Below are 23,595 nucleotides of genomic sequence, written 5' to 3'. Positions count from 1 at the left end.
ATGTTTCTATACATAAGCTTGGAACATATACCAAAGTGTTGAATTTAAAGAATGCACTAATGTTGTTATAATTTTGTGATCCCATGATATAAATTGTATAAATATGTTTTTTGTGTATCACAGATTAGCCGCTGGTTTAAGTGTTGTGTTCTGCCCCACTCCCCCGACGTGAAAGCCCTGACGACGGTGCGGCCATAAGATCGGGCCAGGCACCGAAACGTGCTTCGGCGTTGTTACTTTGGGTCCTGTTATTACAATCTTGAGTCTCTGGCTCCTAGCTGAGAAGACACTGCAGGGTCCCTTGAAATGTATCACTCTGGGAATTGTTGATGAGGATGGTGTATGAACTCTTTTTTATGTAATTAGCTGCTTGAATGTGTGAGGATTTGTAAGAGAAGAGAAGTGATGATGTTGGATGAATGTTGAGAGGGTGATGTGGGTCCAATATGAAATTTCGATATATGTGATTTGTTACCAATTTTATTGTTATTTAATTGCTTATGCACTACGAAAGTATACACAAAAAAAGGAAATAAAAATGTGTATTCTCCTACATGTGGTCTGATTAATCATGTGGTCTGACGGTGTTGTGTGGTGAGCTCAATATTGCAAATTTAAAATCATTGGACTCCTTGTTAGCCTTTAATATGTATCATTAAGGGCAGACTGTTTCTAGTTTGGTTGTATATTTTTTCCCCTGTGGAAGGCTCCGCCAAGGTAGGGCTATGCTCCAGGGAGGATGCCACAGTTGCGCCACACGGTCCACCACTCAATGCCACCCCAGCTAGGAGCAATTGATGTTTGGAGGTGCAGGTCACATGAGCCTCCGTGAATACAAGCCAGGCCAATCCGGGGGGCCACACAGAGGAGACCTGCCAATTTCTCAGGATGTGGCGCACTTAGATTTTAGGCGTGCTGTCTCTGAGGGAGCATCAATAACCGGATCAACGGTGCGTGCCTTGTGTCTGCTATGGGCTGTGGAAGAGCCCTCTCCAAAATGGCGCCGGGCTGCCTGAATGGCTCCAACCCAGGAATCCCACTAGCGGGGGCGCTACGATCACTGGTGGAGGCAGGCACCAACAATCCCCCTACGCCGTCCAACAGCCCTCACCGTGATGTCAGTAGTCTCTCAGGTAGGGTGGGGGGCCAGTGGTGCAGTTGTGTCAATGGCAGAATGGAGCGTGCAGTAGGAGCGTCCGTCACCCCAGGGCGGGGGCCCGGGAAAGCACAGCAATAGTCTGTTCTGCGGGAATGGCCACAGTTCAGAACTGCAGCAGGGCAGTGTTGGCACATCGGCCAAGCGCTTCTCGAGGGCATCCCCAGTCCAGGCGATCCTCACCTCCCCGCAGCATCAACAAGCGTCCCATCCAATTAAGTCCTGGCAGTGGCGTTGGGCAGGCGGCCCGCGGTGGTCCAGACAGCGTCTTGTGGCACATTGGTTTTGTAGCCGGGATAGGCGATGACAGGAAGGGCGACCCTGATGTATTTCAGGCAGTCTGCACAAGCTGCGCCATCATTCACGGCCCTGTGGGAGGAGCCAAGCCTCGGCTCACGTAGTCCGGGCCTCCCGTGCAGCAGCAGCTCGCTGGGCGGCTCTCGAGATCGAGAGCCGCAAATCAGGATTCAGGCCGGGCGAAATCGGCATCGGAGCTTCAGGTTTCTAACAGGGCAATGTTGCTCTGGCCGAAGGTCCCAGCAGACGATTGTAAGCGGAGAATTGAGCCCGTTTAGGGGAGCCTCCGACAGAGCTCTACTCAGACACGTCTGCTCCAATTGCAGTCGTGGCCACGGCTCCGTGGGTGACAGGATTCATGATTACAAAAACGTAACATTGCGCGAAAGTAGAATGCAATAACGGTCCGGACTTTAAATGGAAGGCAGATATGGACTGATGCGTGCTTGCAGAGAGAGCGGTCTGTGAGAGATGGGGCTTCCCACAAAAATGGACTACAATTTCGGGGAACTGGAACAAATATCGAGGGATGCTGTGCAGGCTGGTTGATAGGCTTAGGCACGACCAAGAAACAACATAACTGGATGAGCCAAGGGAGGGTATGGGGGGGAGTATTTGAGGGAAAGCAGCTATTGTATGAAATAAGAGCATTATTCATCAACACACTAATGTCTCATCGAGCACTTGTGATGAACATTGTCCAACGTAAGTGGCAAAATGTTGTTTCCAAAAAAAAGATATTTTTTAAAACTCATAAGAAGATGGTACGTTCCAAAAAGCGCCTAACACGGATTAAATTTACAGCACCATCGTCAGTGTGTTCGCGTCCACACTGACAATGGTACCGTAAATATAATCTGTGACAATTATCGGCGTATCATAGCTATTGAAGGTACGTTTTTACTACGATGTTGTTCCTCTGATTTCAGATGCTACACCAAATTCTTCTGCCAACTATTTGACTTATTTCTGAAAGAGTATTTGAAACCAGTTGATTCTTGGCCTCAGCGTAGCGAGACACGCTAAAGTCAAAACATTTCTGATGGTAGGCGCTTTTTGGAGCGTATCGTCTTCTTACAAGTTTTGAGCCTTGAAAAAGTCGTCAATCGATGAAACACGTTTCTGCTGTTTCAGTTCTGGATTCCATTCAGATTGATTATTTAGAGAAATAAAAAGCTCCTAGAATTACAGATCCACACAGTGTCTCCATACTTTGGACTCTAACTCGTTGATTACTAATTCCTTGCTTTCTTGAAGAGAATTATTGGACAGGTCAGATTGACAGACCATAAAACTTGAATTGTGTGGTGCTCTGGAAATGTTTATGATCCTACTGAAAATATTCAATAACTTCTTAAGCTGTGGCTTGGTGTCATCTAAATCTAGATGAGTAAAAGCGTGTTAAAATTGAATGCAGACAAAATAGAAATTTCAATATGTGGATGGTTGCCGGTATGCAATGACTGGGCAACCATAAGGTAATTAAGCATTCTGGACACGAGTTCTGTGTGCCATTTGGGACGTCTTTGACTACACACTCTTGCCTAAGGGGTGTAGTATGATCAGTACAATCACTGCAGTGCTCTGGTTTTATCTACACAGGTCCATGTTCAATCAAGTTTGATGTGAAGTTCGAGAATAGTGAACCCCTATCACGCCCTGATGAAGTTGCTGAATCTATAGCAACAAAACATGTCGGCTTGAAAAAGAAAGGAGTATGGTATATAATTAACCATTTTTAACGGAAGGTCTTGCAGCATTAGAATAAAGGAGAAACAGCCAGCAAGATCTTTTACCTACTTGTTTGTTTGGTTGTCTTGGGGTCTTAGTATGTATACATGTTGTCACAGTATTGTCTAGATTCACTCACTGTCTTTCATTACTATTCTCACTTTGTGCACTTGTACATGTTTGTGTGCACTTTTCTATCTTCACTTAGAGAGAGTGACCAATGATGAGAAGTGGGTATACCGGATATTGCTAAACCGGCAACCTCCTCGGGTGTTACGACCGTGAGGTACTCTCTCTATTCTCTACACTTTTCTGCTCTCAGTAAGTGTTGGCCTGTGCTTTTACATTAATTTGGTTTGATGTTGATTAATTGAGACATCCTGGCCTGAGGAGTAGTGTTATTATACACACCCAGGGTATAGAAACAGACAGCGTGATCGTTTACCCGTGTTGTGGTCTAGAAAGTGGATGTTGTGTTGGTTGAGGTAGGGCTACATTTTGATTAATAGTAAATTTAAGATACCATGCATTTGCAGACCTTCAGATCCAATTACTTAACAGAGGGTTGAGCTTTATCAAACTCCTAAACCAAACATTTTTTCTTTACGGAAGGAACCTGATGAATTCTTTCACTCAATTAGACTTAAGGTCTTCATCTCAGAAAGAAGAAACAATCAAGGAGGAAGCCAAAAAAAAAATGCTTGATTAAGGAAAAGATTTGGATTCTACCCACCATCACCTAACATGCAACACAAAATATTAGCGTTTGAACTAGCAGTAATATGACATGGACCAATTAAAGGATGCCAATGTTGATAGCCATACCTATCACAACCTGACAAAGAATGAATAAGAGGCCATAAAGGAGATTGACCTACTTGACACTATTGTAATAAAACCAGCTGATAAGGGAAAAGCCATTTTGATTTTACAGAAAGAGATGTATAGGACTGAATGTAAGAAACTTCGGAATGATGCAAAGCACACCAAAAAACAAACTAGAGAACCCTCAAGTGACATTATGGAAAATATACAGTTCCCGTTTAACAGAGCAATGGAAAATAACTGGGTAACCAAACAAGTGGCCGAGGTTCTACAGGAAAAACATCCATACATTCCTTAGTTCTACATTCTACCTAAATACATAAAGGAAAACATCCTCCACCAGGTAGACCCATTGTCTCAGGGATCAGATCTTCACTCGAACCATTGTCAAAATTTACTGATAACCTTTGGAGACCCTTGGTGACAAAGATGCCTTCATATGTCAAAGACACCAAAGATGTATTGAACCTTCTGGAATGAATCAAATTTGATCCAATGCCTGAAATTCTTTACACAATAAATGTAAGAGTTGTTTATACAAGAATCCTGCAAGAAGCATCACTAGAAGTATTAGAAGCCCTACTGAAAGCAAGTGAGTGGAATGCAATCACTGCAGTAGATTTCATGTTACATTATGCTCACATGGCTCTCACACAGAATCAATTCAAGTTCGAAGACCAATTCTACCTTCAAGTGCACGGAACTATGATGTACAGCACATTTTACCCAATCATAGCCTGTTTATATGCACATAGTTTCGAAATAACTCTTATCTCGAACAACACAAATTCATACTCCGAAAACATCAGGTTGTGGAAATGCTACATCAATGACATTCTCATCATATACAAAGGGAGTGAGACAAAAGCTCTGAGGTTCAGCAAATAGATCAACACCAAGTATGAGTTCCTGAGGTACACCATGATCTTAGTAAAACAGACATCTCCTTTCTGGATCTTCTCATACAACCATGGAATAATAGCCTCAAGTGTGAGGTATATTATAAACCAACGGACTGGAACAACTTGTTGAGGTATGACAGTTTTCACCCAAAATCTTTATGTGATAATCTCCCTGTAGTACAATTTCTTAGGCTGAGAAGAAACTGAATAGGTAATGATGACTATAAAGTCCATGGGGATCTGTTAAATGTGAAACTCAAAGAGAAAATGTCTCCAAGTAAGTAATAAATAAAGCTATGAAATGAGCCCTGAATAACCAATGGTAACAGTTACTTCAATCCTTTGAAAACAGTGAAACTGATTGTCTGATTTATTGGACTACATACCAACTGTGAGTCCTTGACTGTCATCTATATGATCGTCTGTCCTTGTAATCTATATTACTATAATAAAGGAAGAACTTTCAGCCTTTGGATGCAGGTAAACTCGGGAACCACAGCGCCAATCCACACACCCGATACACCGTTGGAATGGTCAGGGTGTGAAGATGGTTATAGGCTATATAAATAAAATAAAAAAACGTTCTTTAAAAAATTTACAGTAAAAAAAAAGTAGTCCCTCCGAAGTAGCGCCAGCCGCGGCGTGCGTGCTCACGTCAGGAGCTCGGGGAGGAGCGGCGCCCAGGAGCACGACGAGGAGCGGCGGACATGGCGCGGGGGAGGAGCGGTGACGTGAGGAGCAGCGGACAGGCCAGCGGCGGTGCGAGCAGCAGACAGGTTGGAGGAGCGGCGGCTGAGGTAAGGGAGCGGCGGACATGGCGCGGGGGAGGAGCGGTGACATGAGGAGCAGCGGACAGGCCAGCGGCAGTCCGAGCAGCGGACAGGCGGGAGGAGAGGCGGCTGAGGTAAGGGGACCCATGTCGGGGCAGGCGGGTGACGGGCTGGGTGGGGGCCCGAACTGCATGAGAAAAGAGAATGATCCTGTGTTTTTATGGTGAAACAGCAATCATTAACACACCTCTAGGCCAAAAAGATTAGCTATGATGTAAGCTTTCCCAGCCAATGTACACTCTGTAGAACGGATTGGTCAGCTGTACATCTCTGCAAAGAAGAACAGACATATCTAAAGCAGTATATCAGCAGTGGACAGGCGGGAGGAGCGGCGGCTGAGGTAAGGGGACCCATGTCGAGGCAGGCGGGGGTCGGGGCAGGCGGGGGTCACCGCAGGCAGGGGACGGGCCGGGCGGGGGCCCGGGCTGCTGGACAATGTCGCGGCAGGTGGGGGTCGGGGAAGCCTGTTGTTCCCGGACAAGGTCAGAACGGGCTGCTAGTCTGAGATAAATAGGAATGACTACCCATATATTCGGGACAGGAATCAATGAACATTGGAGCACTATAGGGTATAAAAAGACAGTCACTAAACTGATAAAATACTATTTTGACAGTAACAACTCTGAGAATTATTTGGAATGGTATGTAATTGTCGAGCTGCCCAGTAACTCGAGAAACTCAAAACTGTTTCAGTTAGTACAACAATGGATATATACACTGAAGTGTTCAACAAGGGGACTAAATGATGAAATATGGTGGTCCCACTTACTAGGTGGACAAATATGATATGATATGATATATGATATTTGTAGTGCGCACAGCTACTCAAGAAGAGTGCTCCGGCGCTTGTGAACCTCAAAGCTAAGACTGTTGCAGACCCTGAAAGGGGAGAGAAGATCCTTAAGGTTGTTGCTGGAACAGCCAGGTTTTCAACAGTTTCCTAATGGGGATTAGATCTGACACCTGTTTGAGAGTCACCGGCAGGATGTTACATTCACGGGCCACCTGAACTTGGAAAGAACGACCTCCAGTCTGGGTGCGGAAAAATTTGGGGACAACCGCCTGATTCTGGAAGGATGACATTAGAGTTCTGCAGGGGACATAATGTGTAACTCTCCTTCTAAGATAGTGTGCGCCTGTACCTTGTAAAGCCTTGAAAGCTAAAAACAGGGCTTTAAAACTGATTCTTTTCCGGACTGGAAGCCAATGCAGCCCCTTCAGGTGGGCCCTATAGGAGGACACTGATTGGATGCAATGCATTTGAAGTAGCTTGAGGTACTCTGTGAAGTGCTCCTTCGGGATCATCTGCACTGTTGGTGAGGAGGAGAATTCGACAAACATTTCAGCCCTTATGAGCGTGTCTAATAAGTGAATTTACGAACCAGATATATATTTTGACAGAGCCCATATATGAACAAGGTCACAACATATAAATCAACCCAACTTATTAGTATTTTAAGGGAGCATAAAATCTTCACATTAATACAAAATAATGTTGCAGGTTTAGAACAAAGTTTCTGCGTTTTTTTTAAATGTAGTCAAGTAAAGTGATAAAGACTAATCTCTCTTAATACATGCCATACCATCCATATCAATTATACAAAAATGTGCCCGCCTGGGTCCTGACTGGTAGATAGCAACCTGCATAGCTGTGCGCGCAAGGACACCAGCCTGACAAAATAAGCGGGCAGGGTGGAGGCTTTTAGCATGAGGATCTCTGCCCTTTAAATGGTACAAGCAGGCACCTGCCTTGGCCTTCTGAACTTAATAATGAGCTGACGGATAAACTAGGATACTATTGCTCTCGCCTAATGTATGTCATACTATGAACAGTGACTATATGAAATATACCCGCGTGGGCCTTTCTATTATCAGTTACTATGAACAAATTGGAACTTTGACTACATCTCTTTTTTTCTCTGTAATGACTGATTACCGCTCATATCATCAGTATGGGTCAGGACGCACATGTGATTCGGTTGCAAAAAAAAAAAAAAAAGCATCAAATGTTTTGACTCGTGTAAAGGTTAGTTCCTTAGCTATCCAACTATGCAATTTAACCATCTATATCCGATGAGCTGATTGCACCATTCACCCTTGGTCTCTATTTCTCTCCAGGGTGTGACTACAGGGGAGTTCCACCCTGGTCTGACCAGTATCATCTTGGACCACTTGAGTTCAGTGTAAGCGCATGTGACACTAGTGCATGCATATGTTTACACCAAAGCATGCCCACATGTGGAGTGTGTTGCAGGAAGGTTTTACAGTGATTATAACACTTTTTTTACACTGTTACACCAAGCTTGGTTTAACAGAGATCCAAATGGGGCTTGCTGCTGTTTATTTTCAACAAATCAGTAATTTCTACTGCAGCATCTACGCAGTGGGGTGAGTTTCCTGTAAAATAAGACATTTATGATTTCCTTTCCCCTTTGTTTGAATTATTTTCCTTACAGGTTCATCTCTTAAAGAAGAGAGCCAGTAAGGTGATAGCGTTAGGCCTCATATGGCTGCATAGAATGCATTTGTAGTTAGGCAGGTATTGTAGTGCCAGTGATGAAGGCCAGAGACCCAAATGAGCTTGCTGAACCGCCAAAGCATGGGGGAGTGAGGCATTGTATCCCATCTTATACCCAAAACAGTTTTGACTGTAATCATATCTGAGATACCCATCATAATGATAGATCCACCAGGTATATCTCAACATATTTTTATCTCTAACTTTGATTCCTACAATTATCTAATATTGATTTATCCAAAAACTCCCAGCAATGATTGAAACCGCCATGGGAGTATTGACCAACCATGGTGTGGAACATCGCCTTTGATGAAGCATGCCACCATTAGTTGTGGGAGAGGCAATAGTTCTAAAATATTTTTTTTATTCAGTTATAGCTCCAAATAGATTACTGATTAGTGACCTGGCTACTTGTTGTGTGATTATTAAAGTCCTTAGTCCATCAGGGCAGCAGGTGGCTTCTCCTTCCAGCTTCCAATGATTCTGGTGCCATCGTTGTCTAAATCTAGGATCTTGCTCACTGTCTCTCCCTTGTACAGTGTGAGTGGAAAGTTTTAAATACTAGGCACCCCTGGCCAATCCTAAAAAGTCACATTACCCATCCACCTCTGTCTCAACCCTCCTGCACAACATTCTGGGACAATCTAATATGGCACCATCAAGTTCTCCCTGTGAACAGCTTCACCCCACTGTTTACCATTGGCAGCTATCTTCCCATCAAACTGTCAAAGGGAATCCCCTCCTGTGCTGGCCTGATGTGCCTGGGATCCCTTTTGTGTTCAGTAGACCTGTATTGCCCAAGCCCAGATGAAGAGTGGCCAGCTAATTATCAGCTGCCGATTTATTTCACACTCCTTCCTTCTCCGGAACTGAGTCAATCACTCATTATTGCTCCTTTTATGTGGGGAGGCCTTTGCTCCCTCTGTCAGGGAGCAGAGTAACTTGACCCAGCAGGAGGACAAAAGGCCTGTAATCTAATCATAATCTGAGCCAGAGAAACATGCCAGTTCTTGTCAACCCATAAGATGTGCACATTTGATATTAGGGCCTGCATATTTAGACTCGGTGTGTATGACAAATTTAGTAAAGCATTACAGATATGCCAGTAAACCCTACTGACCTAGCTATACTAATACTGTATAACCTGCCCTAGCAGAATTTATTTTGTACCAGACTACCTGTGTGCAGTAACTGGGCTGTGCATGATAGTAGTCTCTCATGTGCAGCCAGCACACATGTATGCAACTTTGTTCACATGTAACCAGGTCAGTGCCCCATACTCTTGCTGCACTGCATCAGCCTTCTCCTAAAAGGTGGACCCTGGTGGTAAACACGCTGAATCCAATTACCATGGGTGAGACTCATTCATACAGGCAGTAAATGACCAAAAACCAGGTAATCAAAAGTGAAAAATCCTGGTGGATTAATGGGCAGAACCCATTTTGTTATACTTCCCATTTAAGATCAATTCCAAATTGTCTGCAATACACTGCTAGTATTGCACTCTTTCTTTTCTTCTGTCACTGTCCTGGCACCAAGATGCCTCTGTGGTGCATATTTGAGCTTAACAACTATTTCATTCATTTCAATGAATCACTGTGCTCCACCACCTGGCAGATCAAAGGCCCAGCTAGATAATAGGCCTGTTCCTGCTGGATTCAGAATCTATTGCTTTCAGAGGGTGCTTAGCTGGAATTACCATTGTTATCACTAGCAACTGTCTTTTCATAAAAGCAGAGGAAGCTCTTAGTGTTGATCGTGGAGAAAAACCTCAGTTATGTCTCTGTTGCCCTTCAGTTTTCCCTTTGAAGAGTTTGGATGGAAAAGGTCAGGCCTGCCTATACACACCCAGATGGTGATGTTGCTCTGATGTTTAAAGGATTTGCAATTTTGAATTCTGCCCAAACATCTTCACAGGTGCGGGATAAACAGTGATGATGTTCCTTGAGAGTCATTTTGAGGTGGAGGGATGATGTGGAATGACAATAGCGTGTGGGTGCTTTATCAATCACAAAACTGCCCTATGCCTTTCATAGGTCCCTCCACAGACAGGGAAAGCCCAGAAGGAGTAGGAAACATAGAGGATGGACCAGTAACACCGTCAGACTTGTCCGGAGCTGTGGGGGGTGCATCCACTCCTAACTAGAACTATTAGACTTTTAGGCTTTCTCCAGCACCAGTCTCATAACTTATCTCAAGCCTAGTGTAGACTGGACATGGTAAGGTACCTGAAGGAGGTGACCCTGTGGACTTTTGTTGGCCTTGCCCTGCTGTAGTATCTTGAGGAGTGGACACTCTGGAACGCTGTGTTGTGTCACCCTCCAAGTGCCTCAATATCTGGGTGGCAGGGGAGTGTAGAAAAGGAGAAGAGTATGTTGTGGAGGCCTTGTGAGATATGTCTGAGGAGCAGAAGAGCATCAGGTTAGGAGATCATGGTGGGTGGGCAAGAGAGTAAGCCCAGAGCCCCTACTGCTAATCTGTTTTGCCAGGAGAAAGAAGCAGATATGCCAAAGGCTGTGGGGGGATTATGGCATCCCTGAAGAAATCCTGGAGACTGGGGACCACTTACTGCTAAGTCTGATGGCTGGTATTGGCCCCCTGGATCAGGATGCTCTAAACTTGGGCCCAATATACTGTGTATTTTACCGTTTTCGGATAGATTGCTTGTGTTTTTAGTCCAGTGGCCTCTAAAAATCATCACCCCCATCATGCGCAGCAATGTTGCAGGCTGAGAGGGTCAGAGCCAAAGAAAATTCTGAATGCAATTGCATGGTGATAAGTGCTACCTTTTTCGGTGGTTGGTGCTCTCGTGCCTACCGGGCTATCCTATGCATTCTGGAATGTTAACCCTTTGAGTTGAAGAAAAACATCCCCACCACATGGCAGCTCCTTGGTCCCCACAGTGCGTCCTGTCAGTGTTAGTCCTTCAGAGCACCAGAAGCACTGATCAGCTTTTTTTAATGCTCTGGGATCATAGAAACAGTATGAAACCTTTTGCCTAGTAACTTGTGCTCACTTATTCTTAGAGAAGGATACAGAGAATACACAGTGTGACGTTTTCAATAGGTTTATTGAACCAATGTTATTCTTGTATAAAATACACATGTAGCAATGATTAATTGACAAAAGCAGATAAAAGTAATTCCGGGCACCAAAGCATAAATAGTACGTACAGTTCTACCATGGTGCTAAAACAGTGTATATATGCAGGCATATAAAACAAGGCAGTAATCAAGAGTACTCCTATAATGCAAACCCTACTATAAATGTATCTTGAATGTGTGTAGGTGTAGAGCCAAGAATACCCCCAAGGGACGATCCAACCCCATTACCTGATGGGAGAGAAGTAAGGACCCCGTCATGGTCACAAACTGGACTCCCCTCATGACATGTCAGACTGCTGTGTGGTAAAGACTCCGCATGCAGGCACCCTCGGTGTCAGCTAAAGTGCCTCCTCTACCAATCTATTGTGATGCTCATATTTTATACTAGAAAGCTTCCTTGCAATACTCATGTAGATGAGTGATGTTATAGATATGTAGATATCTCAATTGCCCTGTGGATGAAAACAGAGTTGACATTTGTACATAGTGCGAAAAGAGACCTTGTACATCATATTCAGTGCATTGTGATAATGCTGTGAGAAGCTAGATATGTAAACAAGTTTAGTTTCAGCTAAACTAATCCAACATTATCACACAGGTAAATATGTGCAAAAGTTCACAGCTGAAATGTTATTGTAAGAACGATGTAAGAAATAAGCTGCTTCGCTACATGGGCCTAATCCAGGAATATAACAGGAGGGTCACTATTGGCAGCTCACCCGATTTTGTACATTGTCCCTCACTTTTTTCCAATGTCAGTTTGTGCACCACAGCTTTAAACTCTGAGAGGGCGAGGGGAGTAAACATGCACAATCTGTGCAAACCTTGTCTGATTTACCAAGCTGGCATGCACAGCATGTTTATTTAGAACGTTGACAGGCAGTGTTCCGTTTGAGAAGATGTGGTCCCTTGAAGTCAAGTGGTCCTTATAGCTCTCCAGTAGAGTGCTGAATGTTAGTATGCTTAGTAATAGCAAGGCCCATGCACCTCCAGTCACACTGTAGGTGTGACTGCAAGCCTAGCGAATGCAGGTAATTTGACTGTGCTAATTGGGACCCACGGGGACACTAGGCCTAAATACATTTTTTTTAACTCCCCTATGCTATGTGTGCCACTAGGTTGCACTAGGAAATTGTTCCATTGCTACAATTGGCTTGTTCTCAGGAAGTTTGGGCTGTTTTTTCGATAAAAGAACACCAACCTTTTATCCACATCAGATGCAAAGCTTAATTATCGGGGTAGCTCATAACCTGCATCAGATCTTTTTTGCTAGTAGACTTCACCAAGACCTCTTTTTTATGAGTGTTTTTGTATGTAGCAGTAGTAGTAATAAATAGTTTATTGATTCAGTTAATTAAAATTTTTACAATTAAAAACAACATAAAAATACCGAAAAAAAGAATGCAGAAATACAGGCACATTAAAACTGTTAAATTGCAGATGGTAAAACGATCAGTCTGTTATTCTTAAAAGTTCATTCTGCTATAAATTATGTTTATATATTTGCCAAACAGGCTTGTTTTTTTATATGTGGGAGTCCTTTTGCATTCTTTTCTTTTTGTTTGGCCAAAATGTTGTTTGTGGTATCTCGGGGAATTCAAATTACAGCAGGTGAAGAAAAAACATGTTGCCAACGTATTTCTGTCCTTTCTTTTAGGACCTTTCATTTTGAGGCTTTAGGCCCCAAAATGACCCACAGTTCTTATCTATTCCCCACTCCCTAACCCCTGTATGATGTAGTGGTATAGAAAATGAAAAATCAAGCCCAATATTTCGAGTAAATACAGGAATGTCTTGTTCCTAGGATACTTTCAGGTATGATTAAACCAGAGGGTCAGTAATCTGATTTTCAAATTTACGACTCGGGAGACCTGTAGGCTACTTCGATCCCCATTTGAAGATGCTCTTAGGGAAGTGCCATTCTTACCTGATTGCTGAATAATTTGTTCATTTTGCTAGCCTAATGCAACTAGAGTGAGGCCGTTTAATGGACCCATTTACTTTAGGGGAAAGGTATATGTATTTACTATCCCTGTAGTTGCATTCGCTACGTTAAGCCATGGACGTCATTTAGGAGTCGCCAGGGGTCGCAGCTGCGACCCCTGGCTTCTCCCTTGCAACCACTGCCCCCTGCCATTGAGACTCCTGGCCTCAGAGGAACTAGGGGCTGCTCATTAGATATAAAATAAAAACGTGTCTTACAGTCCTGTTTATGTTAGCACCGGGAAATTATTGCACAACTGCAAGTCCCCGGAAACAACACAACTTTGATGCTCATGTCACAAGGCAGTGTACATATTGTTTCTTTCGCCTCAGAAAGGGTGGGAAGCCAATGGAGTTGTTGGGTGCATGAAGCCTGCTCTGACATGTGTTGTATGGAAACAGCTCCTCCTGTGCTCATTTAAAGATTTCTTTGAAATTGTTTCTGTGCCATGCTGGATGACAAAAAAGTAACAGGAGCACTAGTAAAAAAATACTACGCAGGGAAATACAATAAACATGCTTTACATTTGTACCTATATTTATTATCAAAGCTGATATCAAAATAAGAAAACAGCATTTTAAGGGGCACCATAAACATTTAACTTCTAAAGTCATGCGAACAGATCGCATGAGAATATTGCGTCCAAGTCCCTTTCCAAATCTACTGCTGTTTTGTTCTTCACGTGGCGCAGGTGCATTAGCTACAAAATTGCAAAAACCTAGGAAGACTCTGACAGTGGGCGTGTGCTGCCCTCTTTTAGCGGTCATGTAACCCAGTTTAATGAGAGAAGATCCACCCACATGAAAGGCTCTGTACAGTCCAGCCAGAGAGAGTCATAAGGGCTAACGTGGGTGCAGCCATGCTCCAGTCCAACCAGTTCCTTCTCAGACCTGGCTCTTCGACTGATCCGGAGCTTCATCCACCCACGGCCTATAGTAGTAGTGCGCTATACAAACCCCCTCATTGATTGAGTGTGTCCACAGCTGCTGCTCAGTGAGAGAATGGCCACTGTCTTGAACTGAAACCCAGGTAAATAAAGGGGCATGTTAGGAAGGGTTAATATCAGGCATGCAAAGCACCAGCACCTATTAGCCATCTTTCACCTGGAACCTTTTTGGTTTAATCCTGTGAGGCCTAAATTACAGCTACACACTCGTGGCATGCCAGGGAGACTGCCTTAGTTTCTATATTTGGCTTCTAAATCTATACAACTGATTTGAAACTGTTCTGGGTGGGGAACTCCTGCACTGCCATAGGATTAGGGTGCATTACTGGAGTGAGGTGCAGCAGAGGAGAAGGAACCTATACTCAGTGGCGTCACTAGGGAGGTGCGGACCGCACCGGGTGACACCCCTGACATGGGGTGACACCATCAATCAATCAGTTACGCTGTGTATGTAACACAGCTCAGTCTGCGGCCGGCAGGAGCTTAATGATGTAAATGAAAGCAATTCACTTTCCAACCATCACGTGAAAAACACCACAAGCAAGCACAAAAAAAAATCATCGCAGTGCAGAGATCGAAGTGTTAAACTGAATGGGCATATATAAGTCAAAGGGAAACACTTCTCGGGTATAAAAACAGTTTTCTGGGAAGGGAAGAGGTTACTTGAAATGAGAGGGTTCGGTATTGCTAGTCACTGAATTCAGGCAGGCAATGGACTAAAATTGCCCAGAAAGCTCCCAAGATTGAAATTCCCACAGACAAAAACAGATGACAAATTCCAAGTAATACTGTAGTTAAAAGAAATCGCTTTCTGTAATATCGGCTGTGTTTCGCAGTGCCCCGGGGTGCAGGCGGAGAGGGAGGGATGGTGCAGGCATAGAGGGAGATGGTGCAGGCAGAGGGTGAGATGTTGCAGGCGGAGGGAAGATGGTGCAGGCGGAGGGGAGATGGTGCAGGCGGAGGGGGAGGGATGGCGCAGGCAGAGGGTGAGATGTTGCAGGCAGAGGGGAGATGGTGCAGGCGGAGGGGGAGGGATGGTACAGGCGGAGGGGGAGGGATGGTGCAGGCAGAGAGGGAGATGGTGCAGGCAGAGAGGGAGATGGTGCAGGCGGAGGGGAGATGGTGCAGGCAGAGGGGAGATGGTGCAGGCAGAGGGGAGATGGTGCAGGCAGAGAGTGAGATGTTGCAGGTGGAGGGGAGATGGTGCAGGCAGAGGGAGAGATTGTGCAGGCAGAGGGGGAGATGGTGCAGGCGGAGGGGAGATGGTGCAGGCAGAGGCGAGATGGTGCAGGCAGAGGGTGAGATATTGCAGGCGGAGGGGAGATGGTACTGGCAGAGGGAGAGATGGTGCAGGCGGAGGGGAGATGTTGCTGGCGGAGGGGAGATGGTGCAGGCAGAGGGAGAGATGGTGCAGGCGGAGGGGGAGTGATGGTGCAGGCAGAGAGGGAGATGGTGCCGGCAGAGGGTGACATGGTGCAGGCGGAGGGGAGATGGTGCAGGCAGAGGGAGAGATGGTGCAGGCAGAGGGGAGATGGTGCAGGCAGAGGGAGAGATGGTGCAGGCAGAGGCGAGATGGTGCAGGCGGAGGGTGAGATGTTGCAGGTGGAGGGAGAGATGGTGCAGGCAGAGGGGGAGATGGTGCAGGCAGAGGGAGAGATGGTGCAGGCAGAGGGAGAGATGGTGCAGGCGGAGGGAGAGATGGTGCAGGCGGAGGGGAGATGGTGCAGGCGGAGGGGAGATTGGTGCAGGCAGAGGGAGAGATGGTGCAGGCGGAGGGGGAGGGATGGTGCAGGCAGAGGGTGAGATGGTGCAGGCGGAGGGGAGATGGTGCAGGCAGAGGGAGAGATGGTGCAGGCAGAGGGAGAGATGGTGCAGACAGAGGGGACATGGTGCAGGCAGAGGGTGAGTTGGTCCATCCAGTAAGTTGTGAGGGGGTGACACCATGAGTTACCCGCACCGGGTGACACCACCCCTAGTGACGCCACTGCCTATACTATAGGGGATCCTTTAGAGGAAAGAGATGCTTGAGAGAGGGGTGTTTTACAGAGGAGGGTCAGGGACAGGCCGGGCAATAAGGCAGTCTAGCCGTGCCACATGGGCTGGTCTGACAGCTCAGTGTATAGGCTTGTTTTCTTTGCTGTTTGTGGGCTATGTTAGGGTCTGGTGGGCCCATTTCTATTGTTTATTTCAAACCATGCCTTCAACAATAGCAAATGCATGCAGTCTCCCATACCTTACGAAACACCTTTATAGCAAGTCTTTACAAGTTAAAAACTGCCCTAATATGCAAACGGGAGTCACGTTTTAGCTATCTGATTCAACTAATGGGGGCCACTTTTATTTTGATGCCCCAGCCTATTTTTGGTCCCAGTCCTACCCTGAAAAGGGGCATTACGGGGGATTGAGGTGCTTTAGAGGAGAAGGGTACTTTTGAAAATAGGTGTTCTTTATAGGAAAAAGATGGTATACATGACATATGTGTTCTACCAGAGTAGGCACTTTACAGCAGAAAGAATCTCTAGATGACAGATTATATTTGTCAGAGAGATGGTTCACAAGGGAGGGGTGCTGTACAGGTTACAAGTGGAATGAAGAGGTCATGTTCACTAAAGTAGGCAAAGCTATAAAGGAAAACGTGTTTTAAATAGTGTATTGTTTAAGTGAAAGGATTGTTTTAGAGGTGGTTGTTGCTTTAACTGGCAGCACTGCACTGGAGGTGAAGATAGGGTTTTGAAGATGTGCTTAACAAGGACATATGCTTTGAATGACTACGAGTTGCTCTTAATGAAATAAGTTATGTAAAACATAAGTCTTAATATTACACAGCACTGCAAATGAATGTTTAACCCCAATGTCCGGTGTGTCCTAATACACTTGTTACTGTTTGGTAGTAATGCTAACAGCTAGCTGACATGTTATATAGGTACTTTCTGATTTTCCTTCTCCAGCTCACATATATCCTCCATTCACCCCTTCACTGTTTAGTGTAGGGTCTTCAAGCAGGATTCTCTCTATGTGTTCTGGACTCTTCTATCCTTAAAATGTTGACTCCAGAATGTTCTAATTTGAAATATGAGGACATTATGTAGAAAGGATTTTGATGACTAGGTCCCCATAACACCTGCTGTCTTAATAAAACAATGTTTACCTTCCATGCAGAAGTTTGACCTTTTTTTTTAAAGTTTGAAAAAGTTTTATTGAAAGAGAAAGAGGTGTCAGTATACAGAATAAGATACTTATTTCATGTCATTGCATTACAAATTTCACAATAGTATTTTAACATGAATTGGAATAACTGGTAGAAAATATATAAGGTGAATAATATGAAAATGTTAATTACACGATGAGGAATTAAACATGAGGAATATTAAGGGGTTCAAGGTGGTTTGAAAACTTCCTGCTGTATGGGTTTTAATTGAGAAGCTTTTTTAGCTCTAGCATCAAAATACAATGTAATAGGTAAACGTAATTCTAAACGTTTTGTTGTCATATGTGCGGGATAAACAAAAGAAGTATCTAACCTGTGATTATGACAGACCGCATACCGCCATGCTTTGTAGGAAATTTTTGCGAAGTCCTTCCAGTTTACAGTAATTTGCTGAAAAGCTACCGCTAATAATACGTCAATGATTTTGACATTAGGAGTCATCTTTCCCCCAAATAGGTGAGAGGCTTCCTAAGAATATATGAATGGGGCAGAAAGGAAATTTAGTTCCAAAAATGTAATTGATGTGGGACCAGACTTGTTTCCAAAATTTAGATACATATGGGCAAGAGAAAAGCATATGAAATAGGTCAGCACCTGGGGATGAACAAGTCCAGAAAATATACAATACATTCGGAAACCTTTTACTTAAAGTGTGTGGGGTCAGTAAGAGTCTATTATATATGAAAAATAATGTTTGTGTTGTGTTGGCAGCTCTGGATGATTTCCGCATTTTAGCCCAAATGTTATTCCAGGTTAACAATGGCCAGGTGATCGTGAGGTTGTGCTCCCAGGCTTCCTCAATCTTGGATTTTTGTCTAGTAGTGTCCTGACTTTGTAGGTAATTGTAAATAATAGAAGCTTTGGGCTGGGTGTGTAACAGAGTGTGAAGATCACGAGAAGTATCAGATGCGTGTGTATTCACTTGTGTGCTGTTAATATGGGTATGAGCGTCTAACAGAGCACTTTTAAGGATGTTATATTTATAAATGAAAGAGGCAGGCAGCTGAAATTATTGACTTAGTACAGAAAAAGGTATAAATTCCAATTGGGAAAAAAGTTGTGCAATTTTTATTGTGTCCAATCGACCCCACCATGATAAATAAAGAGGATGCCACTTGGATGTTAATTCTGATTTTTTTTAAATACAGTTGTGCAAACAAACCGTGACAGTATCTGAGATTGAGGGAGTAAAATGTAAGCCTAAATATTTAAAATATTTTCAAATTAGATTGGGCAAAGTCCGTTATAAAAGTAAATTTGGTTAAAGGTAATATCTTGCACTTATGATTTAGTTTGTACCCAGATATAAGGGAAAATGTCTGCACTTCTGCCAAAAAGGTCGGGATAGAAACATCTGGTCTTGATATGAATAACAAGATGTCATCAGCATAAGCTGCAAGCTTAACGTGTGAAGTTGTTATATGGAAGCCCTGCATATTGGGATTATGACGTAGTTTGAAGAGGAATGGTTCCAAGGCTGAATTAACTTACTACTCCTAGCTGTATTCTTACCTGTGTGAGTGTCTACTTATAATAACAGTATGCTAAATGATAACTACGACAGCAAGGGTGCACCACAACATTCAGCATTGCATATATAGACTTTAATAAGTCACAAAGAGGTTGTTCCTCAATAGGATTTTATTTCAAACAACACGGTTGAAGCATCACACAGACGACGCGTTTCTTCCCAACATGGGACTTCTTCAAGGCTTCTACAAATGATGTCAATCTTCTGCGAGCACCAATCTAGTCACAGAGGCACCGTGAGTGACAAAAAGAAAAGCGTCTCCTTATTCTATAGATGACAAGAAATAATGATAAATCCAAAAGGGTCCCGTAGGTATAATCAATAGTCACTCAAACGGAGAGCTCTACTGGGTTCAGTCAGAGTTCCATCTGGAATCGTGTAATAAACCGGTTTCCTATCTAGAGTCCATACGTCAGGAACAATCATAGTTCTCAGATGGACGGGAAAGATGCAAATATAATGCAGTGCCACGATCTACCGGTCTAAGATTGGACCGTGTGGCAAGGATTCCAAATGCGATTCCCAGAGGCGACCGCGATGTGTCCACCGGGCAGTCTACTACTCCTAGCTGTATTCTTACCAGTGTGAGTGTCTACTTATAATAACAGTATGCTAAATGATGTTGGAGAAAAAGCCAGGAGGGTGCCCCACATGATGTGCGTGTGCATGTGGCACCTGTGCACATTCAGACTGGATCCTTTCTTGTACAATGCGTCACATGCTTGACATGTTGATCGCTTCCTGTGCTGTGCCTTATTTGGGAGGTAGGCTGTTCCGCTTCCTTTACTGTACAAGGCTTGCTTGATAGGGACATGCACTTTTGCATCTTGTGCTGTACCTATTTTTTGAGTTAGACTTTGCTGCTATCTGCACTGTACCTGTGTTGTGCAATATAGGCTTTCACTGTTACTTGCATTAATGTACCTGTGTTATGATATTGGGCGGCTCTACTGCAACTGCTTATGTGACATAGGCATGGCCTCCTGCTGTTGATGCTGTGCTTGTTTTGTGCAGTTCATCTGCTCTGCTGTTGTTCATATTGTACCTGTATTATTTGAGGGAGGCCTTTACTTCTGTTTCCTGTGTTGTACCCACAAGCACTGGAGCTGCAGATGCAGGTGCAGGGGGGACAGCAGCGCCCCAAAAGAACAAGCAGTTGCAATGCAATCGGTCTCGCCTTTGGGACCTCATATGTATTTAGCTATGCAGCACATTAGCCTGGGTGCTGAAACATCTACTGTTCTTTAACAAGGAGGGAAAGTAAGCCCCAAACTGTGTGACACGCCAGGTATGGGAACAACCCCAGTTTTTTTTGGGGCACATAATAGATCATTTTGGCTTTTACCAACGCAGGGCTTTGTCATTTAGATATTTCAAACGTGCAGTTCCAAGTACAAAGAAAAAGTATATCTATTAAATACACATATCTGCAAATAGGGTTGTCCATCACCAGCACTGTGCTACTAAATGAACATGTATGAAATACTCACACGATCTGTCACCTATTAGTGCACAATTTTGGAGGAATTCAATATAGTTCATTTACTGCCAGACCCAAATATGTATACTTCTTTACAGCTCACATAAACACTCAGAAATGGGATGATAATAAAAATGTCCATCCCAACAGATCGCTTCTCTCTCTCTGCCCAACCTTGCCAGCTTAGAACTAAAACTAAACACAAAATCTTAGATTGAAAAACTCAGTGCAGTAACCAGCTAGGCACACTATATCACGATTTACCATAAAGGCACCTGCAGAGGTCTTACACTTCACCATCCAACAACTGCTATGCGCTGCATTCTATATCAGGATAGCCACGAATCTGTGGTTATTATGCATCACATGAAAAAAAAGAACAAACAATTTAAACAACAACATTCTTCTAACCACACACCCTACATACTTTAGTGTGCCACTCATGTAGGCAAGAACTTTAGCACCCCGCATAGGGGTAGTAGGCACTATATATATGCTGCGCTACAATTTAATACAACATGTAAGAGGCTGAATTGTACAATATGTGTCCAGGAAACTAGTATTTGAATCCAGCTCCTTCACTTATCAAATATTTTTGCTTTATTGTGCCTATTTTTTCAAGAACGGCAAGCTAGAAGGCACCGTGAAGTCATTCAGCCAAGGATGGGTGCTACAAGAAAGTCACTTATGTATGGTTTAGTAGGCCGCAATATTTCTTCACATATAGCAACACTGCAGTTCCCATGACAAACTGATATCTTCTTTGGCTGACTCAGGACAACATGGTCACGGAGCAGAAGTATTCTCGAATATTTTCTATGTTTAAGTTAAGAAACAATTACTTTCAACAAATGCCATTGAATACACTGATATAATCTTTTGTATTTTACTGAAACACAAACGTTGATGAAAATATATATATATATATATATAATCTCAAATTTAAAAAAATGATTACATGTATCCATGCCACCTGCTCCGAACTTTACATAATAAATGTTGCGATGACTCAGCTTTCAGTTTGGCTCTTAAGGTCAAGCCAGACCCCTAACATCACAGGCTTGCAACCTCTAATACTACTAGGCCCTACCTACTGACCGTTTTTATGGAACAAGGGGATCGCCTGGATACCAGTGGACCATGAGGGTTTTGATGGAACACTTACTACACATTAGATCACAAGCCTGTTTGCCTCACCTACTTAGCTAACTAGGGTAGGAATCCTCTAGGTAGAAGTGATCCAGTCACATTGATAGATGAAACACTCTGCTTGGAATCGTATTCTGAAGGACCTAGTGCGCCTTCGTAGTCAAGCTAGAAGTGAATAGGAATTGTTGGGTACCAGGGTGTGATGAATGTTTCTCCCTTATCTGAGTGGTCAAAATGTTGGAGGCTGTTGTACGTATTTTGACTATCCCCGAGGCTTAGCAGGATGTCTGTGTAAAAAAAGGGAGTTAGTCTGAGAAGACAGACAAAAGTAGATCACATTGCCAGCCACGTAAAAGTCCATGTTACAATGTTTATTAATGTCTCGACTGCCATGGTCTAAACTCAAAAGTTCTCGCACTTGTTCTTGAAAGGTCGGGGGGTCCATATCTTAAGCGATGCACATGAGAGTAGAACTGACAGGACAAACACCTTAGACTTTGGGCAGAAAAAAAACACAGATGAAGAAAATAAGATTACAGAAGTCATGTTTTTTGGCTGGGGTGGCTAGCATGTTTTCTAAGAGAGCAGCGGCGTGTCAACTTCTCCTTACAGACTGCAGAAGATGTGGTGTCGGTACTCACTAAAAGGCGCTGGAGGCAGGCGGACCCTGCCTGGACTCCCACGGCTTGTACTGGGGCTGCGGGTTACTGTTCCTAGCACAACTGCAGAAAAAGCAAAGAATGGCAGTAAGGATTTGCAAGTTGCACTACCCACAATATACACAAAGGTCACAGCAAAATCGTATTTGCATATGTTACAAAAAAAGAAGAATAGTGAGGCAACAACAAAACAGGTGGTACAAAGGAAGTATCCAACAGATTGTTTATGTACTTTGGCGTTTTTCGCCAACGGAGAAGTCAAAAACTTGCGCTTTTTTTACATCTCTGTTGGCGAGAAACGCAACTGGAAGACCGATGTAGGAACGGGCCACAAATTTTTGTTCACGTTGTATAGTGACACATACCATAGTGCTCACCAGTTATAGTTTGCTGAAACCTGAGACCGAGAATACACCAATAAATGTATAAGATTTGGTGTGTAGATCTCAGTTATATGCCTACATACATGCCTGTTTAACGCAGTTTTCTCTTATGGAAAAAGAAGTCTTTGGAGGCCTCCGCTTTTTTGAAAAGTTTCAATCTAGGAACAGAGACATATATGCGTCATCTGAAGATTGCTTTACCTGCAATTTTTTTTTATTCCAAATATCTGCCCTGAGGAAGCCCAACTTGGGCGAAACGCTTTGGCTGTGTTGATTGTTCATCTTTCTCAAGAGACTTTATGAAGGATGCAATAAAAGTAACCTATGAACATCAATGAAGGACTAGTACTCGTTTATGAAAGTACATAAACAATCTGTTGGATACTTCCTTTGTACCACCTGTTTTGTTGTTGCCTCTCTATTCTACTTTTTTTCCTGGCACAACTGCCCTGGAAGGACTGGTAGCTAGACAAAGAAGACGGACTACCCATTGCTCCTTTCTTGCCGTTTCTGCATGGGGCCTACTAAACTCACCTCACCGTAAAGTTTAAGTAAGGTCATTAAAATACATAAACGTGTTCTCATTGGTTGATTATTTGGTTGGAAGACTGTGAAGCCAATAATGTTTTATACAGAAAAGTGTATAAGAATTTGCACATAATACCCTTCACTGCCCTGCATGCAGTGTGTGTCATATGATATAGCTCTATCCCCAAACAAAATCAACGTAATATTAACGTAGTTTTACAATGCCATTAGTGCTTAACCCAGTGTTTGTGGAGCCAGCAAACAATTTGTTTTCTTCACTTTTGTGCATAACTTATGAGTCTCGAAAGCTGTGTGTGGGGACTGGGGGGTCAATAGAAAGTGCATCAGTGTAAAAAATATGACC

This window comes from Lissotriton vulgaris, chromosome 2_1, assembly GCF_964263255.1.
Source record: "Lissotriton vulgaris chromosome 2_1, aLisVul1.2, whole genome shotgun sequence".
Lineage (NCBI taxonomy): Eukaryota > Metazoa > Chordata > Amphibia > Caudata > Salamandridae > Lissotriton > Lissotriton vulgaris.
Note: the sequence above shows the minus strand (reverse complement) of the source record.